This window comes from Odocoileus virginianus, chromosome 20 (genome assembly GCF_023699985.2).
Source record: "Odocoileus virginianus isolate 20LAN1187 ecotype Illinois chromosome 20, Ovbor_1.2, whole genome shotgun sequence".
In the NCBI taxonomy this organism is placed as follows: Eukaryota; Metazoa; Chordata; class Mammalia; order Artiodactyla; family Cervidae; genus Odocoileus; species Odocoileus virginianus.
The window spans coordinates 7,289,498-7,306,407 of NC_069693.1; the positions used below are offsets into that span (position 1 = coordinate 7,289,498).

Sequence of the window (16,910 nt, forward strand, 5' to 3'; positions counted from 1 at the left end):
ACCCCATAGACAGCAGCCCACCAGGCTCCCCCATCCCTGGGATTCTCCAGGCAAGAACACTGGAGTGGGTTGCCATTTCCTTCTCTAATGCATGAAAGTGAAAAGTGAAAGTGAAGTCGCTCAGCCGTGTCGGACTCCTAGCGACCCCATGATCTGCAGCCCACCAGGTTCCTCCGTCCATGGGATTTTCCAGGTAAGAGTACTGGAGTCGGGTGCCATTACCTTCTCCATACTGTAAACCCAAAACTGCTTTAAAAAAAGAAAAAGGTCTCCAAAAAAAAATTTAACACTCAGGATAGACATTTTTGGCAAAACTTTTTTTGCTTTTATGTATGTATACATATTACATACGTGTGTTTGTTGGATTGTGATATAAAATACTATAAAATCTGTGCTTTTAAAGTGTAAAAAGAAAAAAAAGCCAGGTGTAAAATGATTCATATGAAACATGCGATTAAGAGGGGAGAAAAATGTAGTCATTGAATAGAGGGGTAGAATGAATGCACCCAAACTCCTCACAGAAGGCCCTCTGGAGGGGGCAGGATAAGAGGACAGTGAGAAAGACTTTCACAGGGCTATCTATGACTTTTTTTCCCCTGTATAATAATTCATACAGATCTGCCTTCAAATTGATAAGCCCCAAAGAGTGGTGGCTCAGATGATAAAGAATCCATGTGCAATGCAGGAGACCCAGGTTTAATCCCTGGGTCTGGAAGATCCTCTGGAGAAGAAAATGGCAACCCACTCCAGCATTCTTGCCTGCAAAAATCCCATGGGCGGAGGAGCCTGGCAGGGCTCCACAGGGCCGCAGAGAGTCAGACATGACTGGGTGACTAACATTTTCACTTTTAATTTTTTTTTTTCACTTTTAACTTTGAAGAGTTAAATCCTAAAGGAACTCAAACCAGTCAATCCTAAAGGAAATCAACCCTGACTATTCATTGGAAGGACTGATGCTGAAGCTCCAATACTTTGGCCACCTGATGCGAAGAGTCAACTCACTGGAAAAGATCCTGATGCTAGGAAAGACTGAAGGCAGAAGGAGAAGGGGACAACGGAGGATGAGATGGTTAGATGACATCATCAACTCAATCAATGGACATGAGTTTGAGCAAACTGCGGGAGATGGTGAGGAATAGGGAAGCCTGGTGTCCACGGGGTTGCAAAGACTGAACAACAACAAGAGTTAAAGATATCTTCCCTGGTGGCTCAGATGGTAAAGAATCTGCCTGCAGTGCAGGGGACCTGGGTTCAATCCCTGAATGGGGAAGATCCCCTGGAGAAGGGAATGGCTACCCACTACAGTATTCCTGCCTGGAGAATCCCATGGACATAGGAGCCTGGTGGGCTACAGTCTGTGGGGTCACAAAGAGTTGGACACGACTGAGCGACTAATTCACACTTTCACTTTAGCCTCAGTATCCAGTGCAGAACCCTTAAAGCAACACAGAAATCATCCGGAAACCACTCTACCCCTTGCTACTCAAATGTGTGGCCCCAGACCAAGGGCAGCCTCGGTGTCCCCTGGGAGCCGGCCGGAAATGCAGAGTCTGAGGGCTGCCACAGACCCTGTACTTGAACAGGCTCCCCAAGGGATTTGTGCTCAAGATGGAGAAGCTGTTGATCTGCAACACAGCCCAACCTGTCCACACCAGCAGGTACAGACTAAAGGCTAATAACAGCAACCAACACTTACAATGGGCTTACTGAGTATCAGGCCCTGGATGGTACCTTATCTCAATGAAACTCCACAGACATCCCAATGGGTAGATCGTTTCTGTCTACAACCCCATTTCTGCAATTCCGATCTCCAAAACTCTCTAAAAACCAACTCCCTTTTTTTCCCCCTTTTACTCTCATGGGGGGACGGGGGGTCGGGGGAGGCAAAAGTTGACCTGCCATGACTATCCTTCCATATCCCACTTAGTATAAACAGTCACAGATATACTGGGTGAAGTTGCTTCAGGCTTTACAGTAAGCTGTTCTGGAAAAACCCGAAAGAACTTTTTTGGCCCACCCAATAGTAGCAGCAGAAATAGTATTTGCTGCAAAAATCTTTAGCCTCTTTGAGGAAAGAGAGCTGCCCTGCCTGGTTGGGAGCTGTTCTACCTCATCTAGCCTGCTCTTGGCTCTGAAACATTCTGAATGTTGAAACACCACTGAAGCCGGTTATTGCCATAAATTCACAGCACTTCTGCTGACATGTGACGTCATCTATGAAACCTCTTAGAGACAGGCTTCAGGCCCCTCTTGCTGATGTGGAAACAGGCTGAGAGGGGTGGAGGAGCCCCTGTGCCCAGCCAGATCTGCCTTCCAGAGTCCTGACCCCTTTGGGCAGGGCTTGCTGACTCACACTCAGTCACCCACCCGGCTCCATCACAAACTCACAAACACGTCCGTTGCCTGGAGGAAGCACAAGGTTATGTTAATGAAGACACGAAGGAGGGGAGAGAGGGAAAGTGGAGGGAGGGAAGCCTCCTACAGAGCCCAGGCCTCTACTGGGTGAGCTGAGACCCTCCCGAGCCAGATCCCAGGGCAATAGTAGGAAGGGGGAAGGGCAGCTTCTGGATTGTGGGCTTTGGTCCTGGCCCCTGTAACAAGCAAGCAGTGAGGCTTTATGGCTAAAAGCCTGGGCTCTGGGGCCAGACTGAGCAGTCTGGGAGGCAGAGTTGGGGGGAGGGGTGGGCGGGAATCCCCTCTACTCTTCAGCAGCTGTGTGACTCTGGGCAAGTGTCACTTAATCTCCCTGGGCCTCAGTCTCCTCATCTGTACAACGTGTAACTTGTTCAGTTGCTCTTTGCGACTCCATGGACTACAGCACGCCAGGTGTCCCCGTCCATCACAATCTCCCGAAGCTTGCTCAAACTCATATCCATTGAGTCTGTGATGCCATCCAACCATCTCATCCAGTTGCCCCATCTTCTCTGGTCCTCAACCTTTCTGTACAATGGGGTTGCCAATTGCACCCACCTCCTAAGTCTCCACGTGAATAACTGAGTCAGGACTTGTGAAGGCCCTAGACCAGTGCCCAGCATCGAGTGAGCTATTATTAGTGTTGCTATGGTAACTGGACCCACCCCTCCCTCACCCCCACTGAAATCCTCCACCAAAGGTTAGGATGTAGAGTCAAGCATGCATTTTTCTGGGAGGAAGGTCGGTGGCCTCCGAACAGGTTCCCCAAAGAATCCTCCTTCCCCCAAACTAAGGACCACCATCTGCTCTTAATCGGGCAGAAACAGCTTCACTTTGGGACTTCCCAGGTGGTGCTATTGGTAAAGAACCACCTGCCAAGGCAGGAGACTTAACAGACACAGCTTCAATCCCTGGGTTGGGAAGGTCCCCTGGAAGAGATGGCAACCCACTCCAATATTCTTGCCTGCAGCATCCCACAGACAGAGAAGCCTGGTGAGTTACAGTCCATGGGATCGCAGTCAGACACAACTGAAGTGACTTAGCATCAGCACGTGTTTCTTAAGACCTCTAAAGATAAGAGGCGGCTGCCTTCTCCCAGCAGCAGCAGCAGGACTGCCAAAGCTCCCTCCCCTCCTAGCAGCTGGCAATACCGCCAGCTTCCCCTCAACCTTCTCCTCCCATCTCCAAGCAGGTCCACACTGGCCTCCTGAACTCCTTCCCAGCTACACAAACACCCTTCTTCTGCCTTCACTCCCCTCTCCTCCTCATCTCCTGACCTGTAAGGAGATGGGCTCACTCTTGAGCCCAACCAGCACCACCCCCTCCTGCCTCTTCTAGAATCTTCCTTCTCTCCTTTCTTTTTCTCTAAGCCTGCTCCAATCCGAGGAATCTCTGTCTCTAAGCCTGTCCCCTCTCTCATGCAGTGAATACTGAGTCTGGACTTATTCCCAGTCAGGTCCGAGGGACGAATTCTGACAAGGAAATAAACCAAGGGACGTGAATGAAGTTGGACAGGGTCATCAAGGAAGGATTCCTGGAGGAGAGGGTATTTAAACTGAGGCCTGCAGGACAGGACGAGGAGCCCAGAGACAGGAAGGAGTGGGTGAAGATGAGGGCAAGGAGAAGCAAGAGCAAGGTGGGAGGGGGCAGGAACCAGCTGGGTGCCTGAAGAAAGCAAGGTGGGAGGGCGAGATGAGGTCAAGGAGATAAGCCCAGGCCAGACTACTGGGCTTCGGGAGGGGAGGGGAGGGGAGGGGAAGGTTAGCCTTTCAGCTGAGAACACTAGGGAGCCATAGAGAATAGCAGATATATAGATACAGATAGATATATATTTTCAATCTCAGGCTGCCAAGAGCTCCATCCGCCTGCCTTCCTTCCATCCATCCATTTATCTATTTATCCACCTATCCACCCAGCCATCTTCCATTCATCCATCCCTCTATCCCTGAAGCCATCCTTCTTTCTCAACTCTTCACCATATTCCAGTCTGCCTTGGGCCCCTATCTGCCCACCAAACCCAGGCTCCTCCCTCCCTCTCGGTTCTGGCCAAAGAAGTTCCCACCTCTCCTGTCCTCTCCCTATCCCTGGGGCTCGAGTGATCACTCCAGGTCGTCGTTTCTCACTCGCGACGCCTCCAGTTCATTCATTTCTCCCGTCTGCACCTTTCCACCAGCCAAGAGGGTGCCAGAGTTCTCTTCTCTGGGGTTTGTGCTCCCCAAACCAGACACCGCTACAGTGTCCCACGAAAGGGTACCTGCATCCACTCAGTCACTCAAGGCAGTGACCTTGGACCATCCCAGAAACCCTCTTTCTCTTATGGCCCATCAACAAAATCAGGGCACCCCAGATCTCAGTCCCAGTGTCCCGGACCCTCTTTCCCTGGAAGTTTTATGCAAAGCATCCCAGGGTCCTCTGTTAGAAATGGCCTACAGCCCAAAGCCCCCTCCCAACCCTCCATCCCTGAAGCCCCCTCCTCCAGGAAGCCTGCCCTGATGTATCAACATACCCCAGCAGTCCTGCCTCCTCCTGGCCAGCCCAGGTGACACTCCCAAGATACAGATCTCACCTAGCTGGGAGGATGGGTGTGTCTGGGGCTTACTCCCCTCCCAGTCCCTGAGGGTAGAGCTCTGAGACCAGGGACAGGAGAGGCCTGCTGTGCAGGTCTGAATTAACTAGCAGGATGCACCTGGATTCAAATCCTTGCTCCACTAGCAGCTAGCAGTGTTGACCTTGGAAGAGACATTTCACCTCTGATAACCACACCCAGTGGAGTCCCACAGCCGGAAGAAGCAGGAGGTGAGATGGACTAGTGGCAACACAAGGCGGGGCCTGAAAGTGGGGGTGCTGGGCGAAAAAGACACAGAAGAAGAAATACAGCAGGAGCCTCTGGAGAAAGCAAAAATCCACCACACAGAGCGAACAGTTTGCCAGGGCACTGAACAATCTGCCAGGGCAGAGGGCCAGGGAAGAGGATGGGAATAAAAGGGGATTTTATACAGACTTATAAATCTATACTTGCAGGTATTTGTATATAATATATACATTTATTATATGCTCATCATAGTGCTAAATTTACATTTACTATTAAACTATTATACAAAGTACAACGATACGGAACATATGGAAATGTATGTGTGTGTTTGTGTGTGTGTATATATATATTTTTTTTCTTTATTGCCTGTTTGCTTAAAGCAGGCTTATGTTAAGAACTCCCTTAAACAAATCTCCCTCTTCTTCTACAGGGCCTTCCCAGTGGCTCAGTGGTAAAGAACTCACCTGCTAATGCAGGAGACTCAGGTTTGATCCCTGGGTTGGGAAGATCCCTCGGAGAAGAAAATGGTAACCCGCTCCATTATTCTTGCCTGGGAAATCCCATGGACAGAGGAGCCTGGCAGGCTACAGTCCATGGGGTCGCAAAGAGTCGGACATGACTTCATAAACAACTCCTGCTACAGAGTTTGGCCCAGAAATGGGCTCAGTATCCCTGTGACAAATGGAGACACAGTGCATGATCTCAAAAAAAAAAAAAGCAGGACTGTGGAAGCGGGCGGGGAGGGAAAAGAGTTGGGCAGACGTCAGGGAATTCTGCTCGTCCGACTAAGGAGACAGAAATCTGACAAAGAGAAACAACGCTTCATGAAGTAGTTTTGAGACGTAGGGGGCAAACCGTAGGCATTCAGAAAAGCGAAAGTGTGAGTCACTCAGACATGTCTGACTCTTCGCGATCCCATGGACTGCAGCCCACCATACTCCTCTGTCCGTGGAATTCTCCAGGCAAGAATACTGGAATGAGTAGACATTCCCTTCTCCAGGGGGATCCTGCTGACCCAGAGATGGAACTGGGGTCTCCTGCCTCCTGACCCTCTGAGCCACCAGAGGCGGCCAGAAGGGTTGCAGAAACCCAAAGGCCAGAAGAGAGGAGACATTTTCCCAAAACTGTTACCAACTTCGAGACCTGAGTCTTCATCCGTCTGTAAAAGGAGATGCAACTTACAAGCGACAGCTAAGATCTGACAGAACACAGAATGGCTGGTTTCCAGTTGTGACTAAACTCGGGGGGACAACACTTGAGCACTGCACCACCCCCCCACTGCCCCGCATCCCAGTCTTTCCATTGAGCAAGGGCCAGGCTCTCGTCCTGACCTGCCCCATGGGCCCTGATTCACTCCCTCCCTGTAGATAGTTAGGGAGCGCCTACTGGGCACCGGGAAGGCAGCCAGGGTAGGATGTAACAGCACCTATGGAGCAAGGGTCATGAGCAGCCGGGAGACCAGTGGCTGCCTGTCCGGAGCCCTGCAGCTCTGAGGCCTGGGCATCCTGAGCCAAGGAAGGGGCACTCAGGAGTAGGGCGTGATAAAAGTGCTAAGGGGATGGGTCCAGGGCAGTGATGAAGGTGACTGAGTTGGCCCGGGCCCCACCCACCAGGACTCTCTTAGGAGATACGTTCCAAGTGGGAGCCCAGGATTGGCACTGTTAACAAACACTGCTGGTGCTTTGGAAGCAAATGGGTCACACTTTTTACAAAACAGAATGGTGACTCCACACACAGCCTCTTTGCTCGGCTTTCTTCACCCCTGTGACATGTCCATCCTTCAGTCAGTCAGCTGGTCAGTCAACAAACATCTCCGAAATTCCTACTGCATGCCAGGAGCTGGGAACATGGGCACGCTGTTTCTTTCCTTCCATAGTTTAGAGTCAAGTGAGAAAGCCAGGCTTGAAGGGACGCTCACAGGACATCTACATCCCAACAGAGCTACGAGGGGTGGTATAGTGAGCAGAGACAGCATCCCCAGACTGGGGGCTGAGGCTGGGGAAGGCACCCAGGCAAGGGGCTCTTGAATGATGAGATTTCACGGGGATGGGGAACGGGAAGATCTCTCACTCTGGAGAGAAAGGAGGTAAAATCTTCCCAAGGAATCCTGCTTGGTGAAAACCAGTCAGGCCGTCCTGAGACCAAGACTACATGGCCAAATCTCAAGACAGTGATGCTGAGATGCTCAACCCAAAGGACCAGGTGGGTCTGCGAGAGTCTGTGGGATTCGAGAAGAGGCAAGGCAGATCTGCAAGACCCAACATGAGGGAGCAGCAGGCCAGTGGCTCTGATGCTCTGGGAGGGGGTGTTGACAAGGAAGGGGCACAAGGGAACTTTCTGGCTGTGATGCAAACGCTCTGGGTCTGGACAGGGTGTGGATTACACAGGCGGCTACCGTTTGGCAAGACTCGGGGAGAAGCATCAGTCATCTCTGTGCGTTTCATTGTGTATGTCAGTTACATCCAGTGAAAGGATAGAGGGAAATATACGCCTTTCTGTGAAAGAACACGCACATCCACAGAACCAGGAGGTCACTGGGCAGGTTCCGGGGAGAGAAATGAAGCCAGTGTGGCAAGAGCTTGCCAGGATGAGGGAAGCCCGGCCCGACCGGGTAAAGAGCTGAGAATTCTTCCAGCGATTCCCCCACCTCACCTGGGGGGCTGGGGTCTGAGGATGAGTGAGGCGCCTTCTTGAAGGGCAGGAGGGTGGTTATACAGTCCAGTCAACTGTCACAAGCGCCCGGGAGGTCAGTACTGTGGGTATCAGCCTGCCCAGGACCACACGGTGAACAAGAGGCAGGACAGCATGCCTCCTCTGGAAAAAGGGGACCCAGGGACCCTCGATCTGCAGGTGTCCTGGGGGAACAGGTTGCGGAGGCCACCAGGGCTCCCTCCAGGGCCCCAGGGGTCATTAACAAGGGTCCCACAGCCACAGCCAGACATTACTCCTTCACTCCACTCCCAAGGCTGCCAGGCTGGGACCTACGGGACACAGGCGGTGGGGTGGGGGGTCATCTAGAAGTCAGCAACCCTTTTGTCCCCGCAAGGACAAGAAACACTTTAAATGAGAATTACAGAGAGATGGAGTGAGCAAGAGGAGGGGAGAAAGGCACTTGGGCCTGCCTGGGGACTCCAGAGATGTGGACCCTTTCTCTGATCTCTGAACCCTAGAAGGAGCCCGTGGTTACAGTCCCCTTGGGGCACACCTGGAAGTAATCATGACAGTGACAATGGTGACCTGCCAAGCGCTTAATAGGAGCCAGGCACTTGCAAAACACTTTCCCAGGCGGGACCTTATTTAACAAATGCGAAAGCTCTCAAAAGAAGCATCAGTTATTATTCCTGTACTTCTGGTTCAGGAGGATAGTAACTTGCCTCCAAGTCACAAAGTCAGGAGGGGCAGAAAGAGAACTCGAACCCCTCACTGTGGTCTATCCATCCCCCTGTCAACAGCCCACCTTCTGTGATTTCTGCACAGAATATATCAGAACCCCCAACCCACACAATACACACCCAGGCATAAATCCCCAAGCCTGTGTGATCTGAAACAGCTACCAGAGTGCAAAGCCTGGGGTGGCCAAGACAGAATGGGACAACCTGACCACAGCTTACTGCCTGCAGCCTTGATTGCCCCCACCTGTGAAATGGGCTTACTGTCTCTTCCTTCACAGGATAGGACAGATCCCAGAGGTGATGAAGTAGATTCTGGATGCCAAAAATAATAATACCATTAATAACATTAATGTTACAGTTGAACTGATACAGTGTTTGGAATTTGCTTAAACCTACTTTAGCAGAAAAGGGAAAGGAAAGGGCAGAAATGAGGAGGGAGGATCAGGAGAAAACTGGCGAAGGTGGAGATGGATACATGGGGGTTGATTATTCTACTCTCTCAGCTCTTGGTGGGTGCTTTAAAATTTCCATGATAAAAAGTTAAAATAACAACAAGCAAAGCAAACCTTCCCGGTGAGCTCCTGCAAGCCAGGGTCTGTCTTAAAAGCTCTCCTACATTTTCACTCAGTTAAGCCTCACAGTGACCCCATGAGTTTTGTCAGAGATGAGGAGGGGTATTTGATTCCCTTGGATTCTTCTTTTCAATTAAAATGGCCAACATTGACTGCCCAGGTTTTCAGGGGGAGGAGGCAAGGACTTTGTATCTAATTCCATGGGAGACTTTGGTACTTCCCTCCACCACTATCAACATCACCACCATGATCACCACTATTACCATCATCATCACCACCACAACCACGAATGTCTTCTGAGCACTTGCGATATGCCAGGCACCGTGTGAAGCACTGAACACAAAGGTGGGTCTCCCGTCACAGTCACTCTTCCAGGTAAGGAAACCGAGGCCCAGAGCAGGGCAGCCCCGTCTATCCCCAGGGCCACGCAGCCTTGCCTCATGCCAGAGCAGCCTGCCCTGTGCCCTCCGCAGCCAAGCAGTATAGAATGCCAACAATGTTCCCTATGTGCCTTTTTAGAAGACAATGGAAAGCTTTCAGAGCAGGGAAGTCAGCATGGGGCCCAGGGGAGAAGAGTAATCATAGCAAAAATAACAGCAACATCAGATGCTGATTCCCGAATGCCAACTGCCCGCCCGGCTGGGAGGGCACTGCCTCCTCCTGCCCTCATAGCCCACCTGCTGGGGAGATGTCATGAGCCCATTTCACAGACAAGGAAACCAAGACCCAAGGAAGGATCACTTGCCCAAGGTCTCACTGCAAATAAGTGCAAAAGTCACCTCCCCTGCCTGTCAGTAAGGGGGTTCACAGCCCAGGATTAAGGAGTTCCTGCCCCCAGGTGACAGGACTGCCACAGGATGAGAGATGACTTGGTAGATATTATTTAATCCTCAACAAAATTTCCAAAGACAGGAACTGAGACCGGCCCATTTCACAGAAGGGAAAACTGAGGCCCAGAGTCAGCAAGCCCCCAGCCTGCAGCCATTCAACCAGCAAGTGGCAGAACCTGGATCTGAAACAACAGCACCCACATCCGTGACCGCCACACCATGCACGCCCACCTGGGGTGGGTGCAGGTTACGGGCAGGAAGGAGGCAAGGAGGTCATGAGAAGCAAAGACAATGGGGCGGACAGGCAGGATGACTTGAACAGGAGGGAGAATGACTTCCTCCAAGATTCAGCTGCACAGGTGCCTCCTCCATGTGACCCAATGACAAATCACAGGCTCTTGACCCATCAATCCTTCCTCCAGTATATCCTGCCAGCATACCCATTTCCTGATATGCCAGGTGGATGCCTGTCCTCCTGCTCAGCAGGTAGAAACATCAGGAAACACCTCCTTATCCATGCTGAGTCATGGAGGACTTGCCCACACCAAGGAATATAACGCAGTCGAGAAAAACCCAGAAGAAACCCTCTGGGTACTGTGTACATCTCCCAGGGAGATGAAGCAAAACAAGCAACATGCAGGACAATGGGCAGAGGGTGCTAGCATGTGTAAAACACATATTTTTTAAGATGTACACAAATGTTTGTGCACAGAACATCAGGACTGAGGAGTCGCCTCAGGGGAGATGAGCTGGGAGACTGGGGATGTCCCAGAGGAGGAAAGGGGAGACTTGCTATGTTGAATTTGCATCTTGAATTTGTCCTGGGTATCACTCAGGAGAAAAATAAAACACAGAGAGAGAGAAAGAAGGTGTTTCCTCCCTGGAGCCTTTGCAAATCACCCGGACAGAATAGATCAAGTCCCCCAGCAGCCTTGAAGACAACTCTTCTCCCTGCCCTCCTCCTGAACTGGGTCCCCATATCGTAACTGGGCCCCGGGGCCCAGGCACACAGAAGACCCTCAGAAAGTTTGATTAGGAACAATTAGAGACACAAGGGCCTTCTCTCCAGCTTCTCCTGCCAACAGATCCCCAGCATCAGTGAATATCCATAAACTCAGGACACAACACCCATTGTTGCCAAGCCAGAGATGTCTTAGAAAACCCTCTCTCTTTCCCACTGGGGGATCCTGCGTGCCGCTGAGACACAAAGGCTTCAGTGGATGGGGACAGAACTCTAATGGTGGTACCCCAGGCAGGGGAGAAGTCTAGGGAAGGAAGGAGGAGGGAATCCTCGGAGACCAGTTAACCAAACATTTCCCACGTGTCTCAAGAGTGACACATCCTACACTGGAGAGCCAACTCAGGCCCTCCGCCCTCAGAGCGTGGGGGACAAACATGGATATGAACCAGTGAATGGGGGGAGTGGGGGGGGGGGGTGGCACCGCCCAAGTGATTGTGATTGGCGGAGAAGAGTGTTTCATACCATGGATGTAAAACAGGCAACTTGCTGTTTCCAGTAAAAGTCAGGGAGGTGGTGAGGGAGAGACCCCAAAGAGATCAAGGCAAGATAACCGTGCCCCCCACCCCTCTCCCCTGCAGGGCGGGAGAGGCAGAAAGGCAACCCTTCACTGCTTTCCAAGCCCAGGCCGTCTAGAAAGGAATGCCATGTTTTCCTGTTTCCAATTAACTTCCCCCCACCAGCAGCCCTCTGCATTCTTGAGACCAGGAGTCAAGACAGCCACGGGCGGGGGGGCTGGGGAGGGCAAACTCTGGTGGTGGCTGGGCCTGGGGTGAAAAGGTGACCCCCCCCAGGACCCTCACACACACCCCAGGACCCCTCCAGCCAGGCTCTCAGGGCTTGGCGCTGACCCCTGGGCCCTTTCAGAGGGGAGAGGGGGAAGACCCCCCCACATCCCCAGGGAAAGTTGGGGAAGGCCCCAGAGGCCTCTGGGAAGGAAGTTGGCAAATAAGGGGGCGGGGCATAGGCCTGTCACTCTTGGGCCTTACTCATGCTTCCCCCACTTCCCTCCCAACCCCCCAAAATCAGGAAGCACTCACTCCAGAGAGGCCCACAGCCCCGCCCCTCCTGCCCCCACCCCACAGGAATTATTATGACTTATTATGCCTGTCACCTCAGGAAGGTATCTGCAAGGGGTCCCTGAAAGTGTTCACCCTTCTCCAACGGCACCCCCAGCCCCTCCATCCCTGCAGTCTGGGTTGGAATCCCCTCTCAGCCACGGACCGCAGTTTCCCCATTTGTAAAATGGCGAGATCACCCCTACAGCCTCCTTCCTGGGGTAGGTTGGGCCCTCCACAGCCCTTCTCCCTCATGCCACACACCCACCCACCCACCCAAGGGTTTATTTGGCACCAGTAAGTGCTGAAGGGGAAGGGTCCCAGAAAGCTGGAGGAAGGAGGTCACCAAAGTGAAACTATTTACAGCGTGGTGGCGCTCATCCACCACAGAGAATTCCTCCTGGGTGGATGCCTTTTGCCGGTCACCCTCAAATACCCAGTCCCTCAACATTCCTCCCCACCCCTAGAGGCCAGCCACATTTCCACAGAGTGAGGGGGAAACAAAAATAACACGTGTGGATAAAACTTGCAGCCACTGTGAGTTCAGTTAAAGAGGCTCTAATGGTTCCCCCCCCCCCATCTGCCGATGAGGAAACTGAGGACAAGTGAGTTGAATCTAGTGCCTGAGGTCACAGGGTGGGACAAGGAGCCTGCCACGGGGGCCACGGGGAGAACCAGCAGGGACTTCTCTGCCAGCTGTGTCATGGCACCACGCAGTCACAGGGCAGAGCGACAGTGAAGGTCCCGAGTAGTTCAGCATCCCTACCAGCAAGGCTGAGGAGCAGCAAGCTGGGCCAAGAGCCAGCTCAGGTGCAGGAAGAGGATGACAGAGGAGCCAACCGCCAAGTGCCCACCCCCCTCAAGCCCCACACAGCGAGGCCTGGGGCCCCCCTTCTCCCGACCCTCACATCTTCAACCCTCAGCTCCTGCAGGTAAACGCTCTGCTTGGGCCACAGGTGAAAGCACCCTGCCCTCAGCCCAGCTGACCCCTTCCCCTTACTGGTACTTGGTAGGGGGAAAAAAAATTTGGCGACTCCTTCCCAGTCTCATCTACATTTGAGACCCAACTGAAGTCAAAGGGATGAAAATGCCAAAGACAGGTACAGGCAGACCTAACAGTTTTGAGCTGAGCTGGAGAAACTTGAGACGGTTACAGACTGGGGCCGTGTGACCCTGGACGAGTCACTCAACTGCTGTGAGCCTTCATTAGCCTGTCTGCAAAATGGGAATCACGTAACTGACCCCCCCAACTTCCTCCTTGGGTTGTGGCCAGTGTGTAGCTCACCTAACAGCAGCTAATCCCTAGTCCCTCTGGGTAGGGAGATGTTATTTCTGGCTTCTAGGCGTGGGGGAGCTCCGAGGGAGGGGCGGGGTGTGTAGGTAAGCAATACCCCTTAAGGCCCGCTGGACTACGGCACGCGGGGGGGGGGGGGGGGGCAGGGCGGGGGTGGCCCCTGATCAGCCCACCTCCCCGGTTCTCCCATCACCCCAGCAGGTCAGAGATGACGGAGCCCCCCCGCCCCCACCCCGCCCAAATCCCAAGTCGGGGGAGAGGCTGAAAGCACGGAGCGCTTATCAGAAACCTCAGGCCGTGAAGTCTGAGGTGTTCCGAAAAACTGTTTCCTTGAGGAGCAGCCGGCGAAAGGAGGTGTGAGGGGAAAGCAGACACATCCCCCCAGATGATTACACTATCGGCGGGCTGTGACAAAAGGGGCCGCCTGGCCGGCAGAAGTCCGGGCACCGGCAGCCGCATCCCCGGCCCGGGCACACCGGAGCGCTGGGGACCTGTCACCCCGGCCTCCCGGGGAGCGCTGACACAGCGGCCTCTGACCCCACCTCCCGGGAAGTTCAGCTGCTCAGAACCACAAAGCAAAACAAAGGGGTGCGGAGAGGAAGGAGCCGCCGAGGCTCCAATCACCGCTGCCTCCCCAGCCCGCCCGCGGCTCTTCGCCCCGCTCGCCGCTGGCCGCGGACCAAGGCCTGGGCAGCTCCCCGGTCCCTTGTCTCCCCGCGAGCCGCCCGTGACAGGAGCCGGAGAAGCCGCCGAGGGGCAACCAGGGATGGGAAAACCAGATGGCTCCGGCCCTCCTCCCGCCTCCTCCATCCCTCCCTCCGGGTGCCCGCGGCCTGGCCGCCCTCCGCAGGGGCCCGGGGCGGCCTCGGGCCCGGCTCGGCCGGCTCACCCCGGGGAAAAGATTGCCTTTGTCTAAAGGTCACCACCCGAGCGCGGTGCCCGGGCTGGGCCTGGTGCCTCCCATTCCCCGGCCGAGGGGGTGGAGATGGGGGGCCGCCCCAAATCTCGGGAGGTGACAGGGGTAAGGCTCACTTCCCTCCTCCCCACCACCGCCCTCCCCATAACGGCCCCCTCCGGGACCAGCCAGCTAGCGGGGGAGGGGGTCAACTCCTTTCACTGCTGGGGGGTGGGGGACCAAGTCAACTCCTTTCATTGTTTAGGGGCGGTGGGGAGGGGGAGACCCAGTGGCCTCCTTCCGCATTCATCCCCCCCACCAGCTTGCCAGAACCCCGTTTCTCCCCGGCACCCCCGGGAGTGATTTGAGGAGGGGGCGCAGGGCACGGGGCGAAGAGGGGGGAGATGAAGGCTCGCCGGCTCCGGCCGGGAAATCACCATCCGCTCCCCCACGGCTCTCTTCTTCTCCGAAAGGCGGGGAGCGGAGCGAGGGGAGGGGGCCCCCGGGTCGGGGGAGGGGGTCTCCCCGCCCCTCCCCCCGTGGAACGTTAGGTCTCGTTTTTCCGCCGCTCCATTGTATCCCCGGCAGCCGGCGGGAGGGCCGGGGAGGCACCGGGCGCCGGGTTTGGGCAGGGGAGCCCGGGGTGGTTGGGTGGGGGGGTCCCCGCAGGATCAGGGCGGCGGTGATGGTGGGAGAGACGCGGGGGGTGGGGGGAAGCTGTCGGGGGTGGTGGGCGCGGAGCAGAAAAAGAGGCAGCGGGCGCTGCGCCCCGGTTGGGGGGCTGAGTGTGTGAGTGTCGGGGGGGTGGGTTCGGCCCCGGCTCCGGCTCCCCCCACACACACCCTCGCCGCCAACCCCCACTCCCCCCTCGCTTTTGCGCCCTGTCACAGCCCCGACTCGCAGGTAGAGAGAGTTAAGAGATTTAAAGAGAAATTGCTACATTGTGAGAAACTCACCCTGATGTTTGAGCAGCCGTCGGCGCGGGGTCTCCGAGACGGCCCCGCACGGGCTGCAAAGGGAGGACCCAGAAGGGGCCGACCGGCCGGGCCGGTCAGCGCACTGCCTGATCGCATGGCGGCCGCCCGGCGGCCTCCGCCAGGCCCCAGCCGCCGCCCCGCGCCGCGGCCCGGGCGCCCCGGACCCGCGCCCGCTCCGGGCGGGACCCCTCGGGTTTGCAAAAAAAAAAAAAAAATTTTTTTTTTAATTAAATGCAAAAGGAAAAAAAAAAACCTTGCAGGTTTTGTGTTCTGCCCCCCCTTTTCTCCTCCTCCCTCCGCCCTCACCGAGGGACGGGCTTGAGGGAGGCCCCGCCCCGCGACTCGGCGAACCAGCTCGAGCTCTGGGCGCGGAGCGGCGGGCCCGCGAGCGAATGGGAGGCTGCGGACGCCCCGGGAGGGTGACCTCCGCGCCGGCGCCGCCCCCTCCCCAGCCGGAGTCCCGGGGGTTCGGGGGCGAGCTTTCCCAGGCTCCGGTGGAGTCGACCGACAGCGTCGAGCGATGCTCCGGGTTAGAGGGAAAGGCTAAAAGCGGGATTGGCGCTCCCGGACCTCGGGCTCGGCTGGGCCGGCTGGGGAGGGGGCGCCGTACGCCCTGGAATGCGCCCCGACTCGGACGGTCGCCGGGCGGGAGGACGTGAGCAGGGGCAACGCCGATGGTTCGAAAAGGTAGCGGGAGTCGAGGATGGAGGAGATGGAAGGCCCCGTAGGTGGAATCGCGAAGGAGCCGGGAGTCGGAGTTAAAAGGGTGGAAGGCGCGGGGTCGAACGGTGTTCTGGGGCTCCTCGCCGGGACCCCGAACGCGGCTTGATCACTCACCTCAGGCGTTTTGAGCTGCTACGGCCCCGGGGAGGGCGCCGGGGACGCGGGTCCGACCTGTCTCACCGCCTCCTCAAGGCCTCTCGGATCGCGCAGATGGGATTCCCAGAAGCCCCGGGACGCCTCGGTGGTGTTGGGTCTGTTTCCGCCTCGCCGGGCCGTGTACGCCTTGCGGGCGTGACACTTCGATTCGCGCGTTCCTTGAGGGAACGCTTGCAGAGCGCCTGCAGTGTGCCCTGCGCCGAGCCCGGGCCCCATTGAGCACCCAGACAGCTCGGAGCTACCCTCCCCGGGCGCACAGGTCAACGGCACCTACACTCTGGTCTGTTACCTTCCGCTTCCCCGGTGCCCTGGAAAAGCCACGTGCATACCGAAGCGACTCAGGAATAATGTGTGTTGAATAAACGAGTGATTGTTTTAAGCTTTGTGTTTTAAGCTTTAGAATTGATCCTAGGATCTTGGTGGCACTATTGCATATTATTGAAGAGACCACGGAGGTCCAGGGCCCTGACTCCAACCAGTGAGCCCTTGGTTCACATCCTCCCACTTCCTTTGCTGTGTGACCTTGGACAAACTACTTCACCTCTCCGTACCTCCGTTTCTAAGGGGACAATCAATAACAGGCCTCATTTCATAGGGTCATTAGGAGAGAATGTTCTCATGAAGAGCAGCACCTGACAGGAAGTGCAGATAAGTGCTGTTATTATTATAGCAAAAAGGAAATTTCATCCTTTTCAGATGTGAGCACATGTATTGCCCCAAACATAAGACAGTAGTCAATCTATAAGTTATATAGTGGTCATCCACAGTCCG

General features: G+C 55.0%; 1 protein-coding gene across 2 annotated transcripts in view; it reads right to left on the reverse strand.

Moving 5' to 3' along the window:
• Positions 1-15,539, reverse strand: part of BICRA (BRD4 interacting chromatin remodeling complex associated protein) — a 73,581-nt gene extending 58,042 nt beyond the window's left edge. For both annotated transcript variants that reach the window (XM_070450632.1, XM_070450630.1), the window contains exon 1: positions 15,240-15,539. The gene's annotated coding sequence lies outside the window, so the exon portion shown is untranslated. The remainder of the gene's footprint in view (positions 1-15,239) is intronic.
• Positions 15,540-16,910: the final 1,371 nt, after the last annotated feature.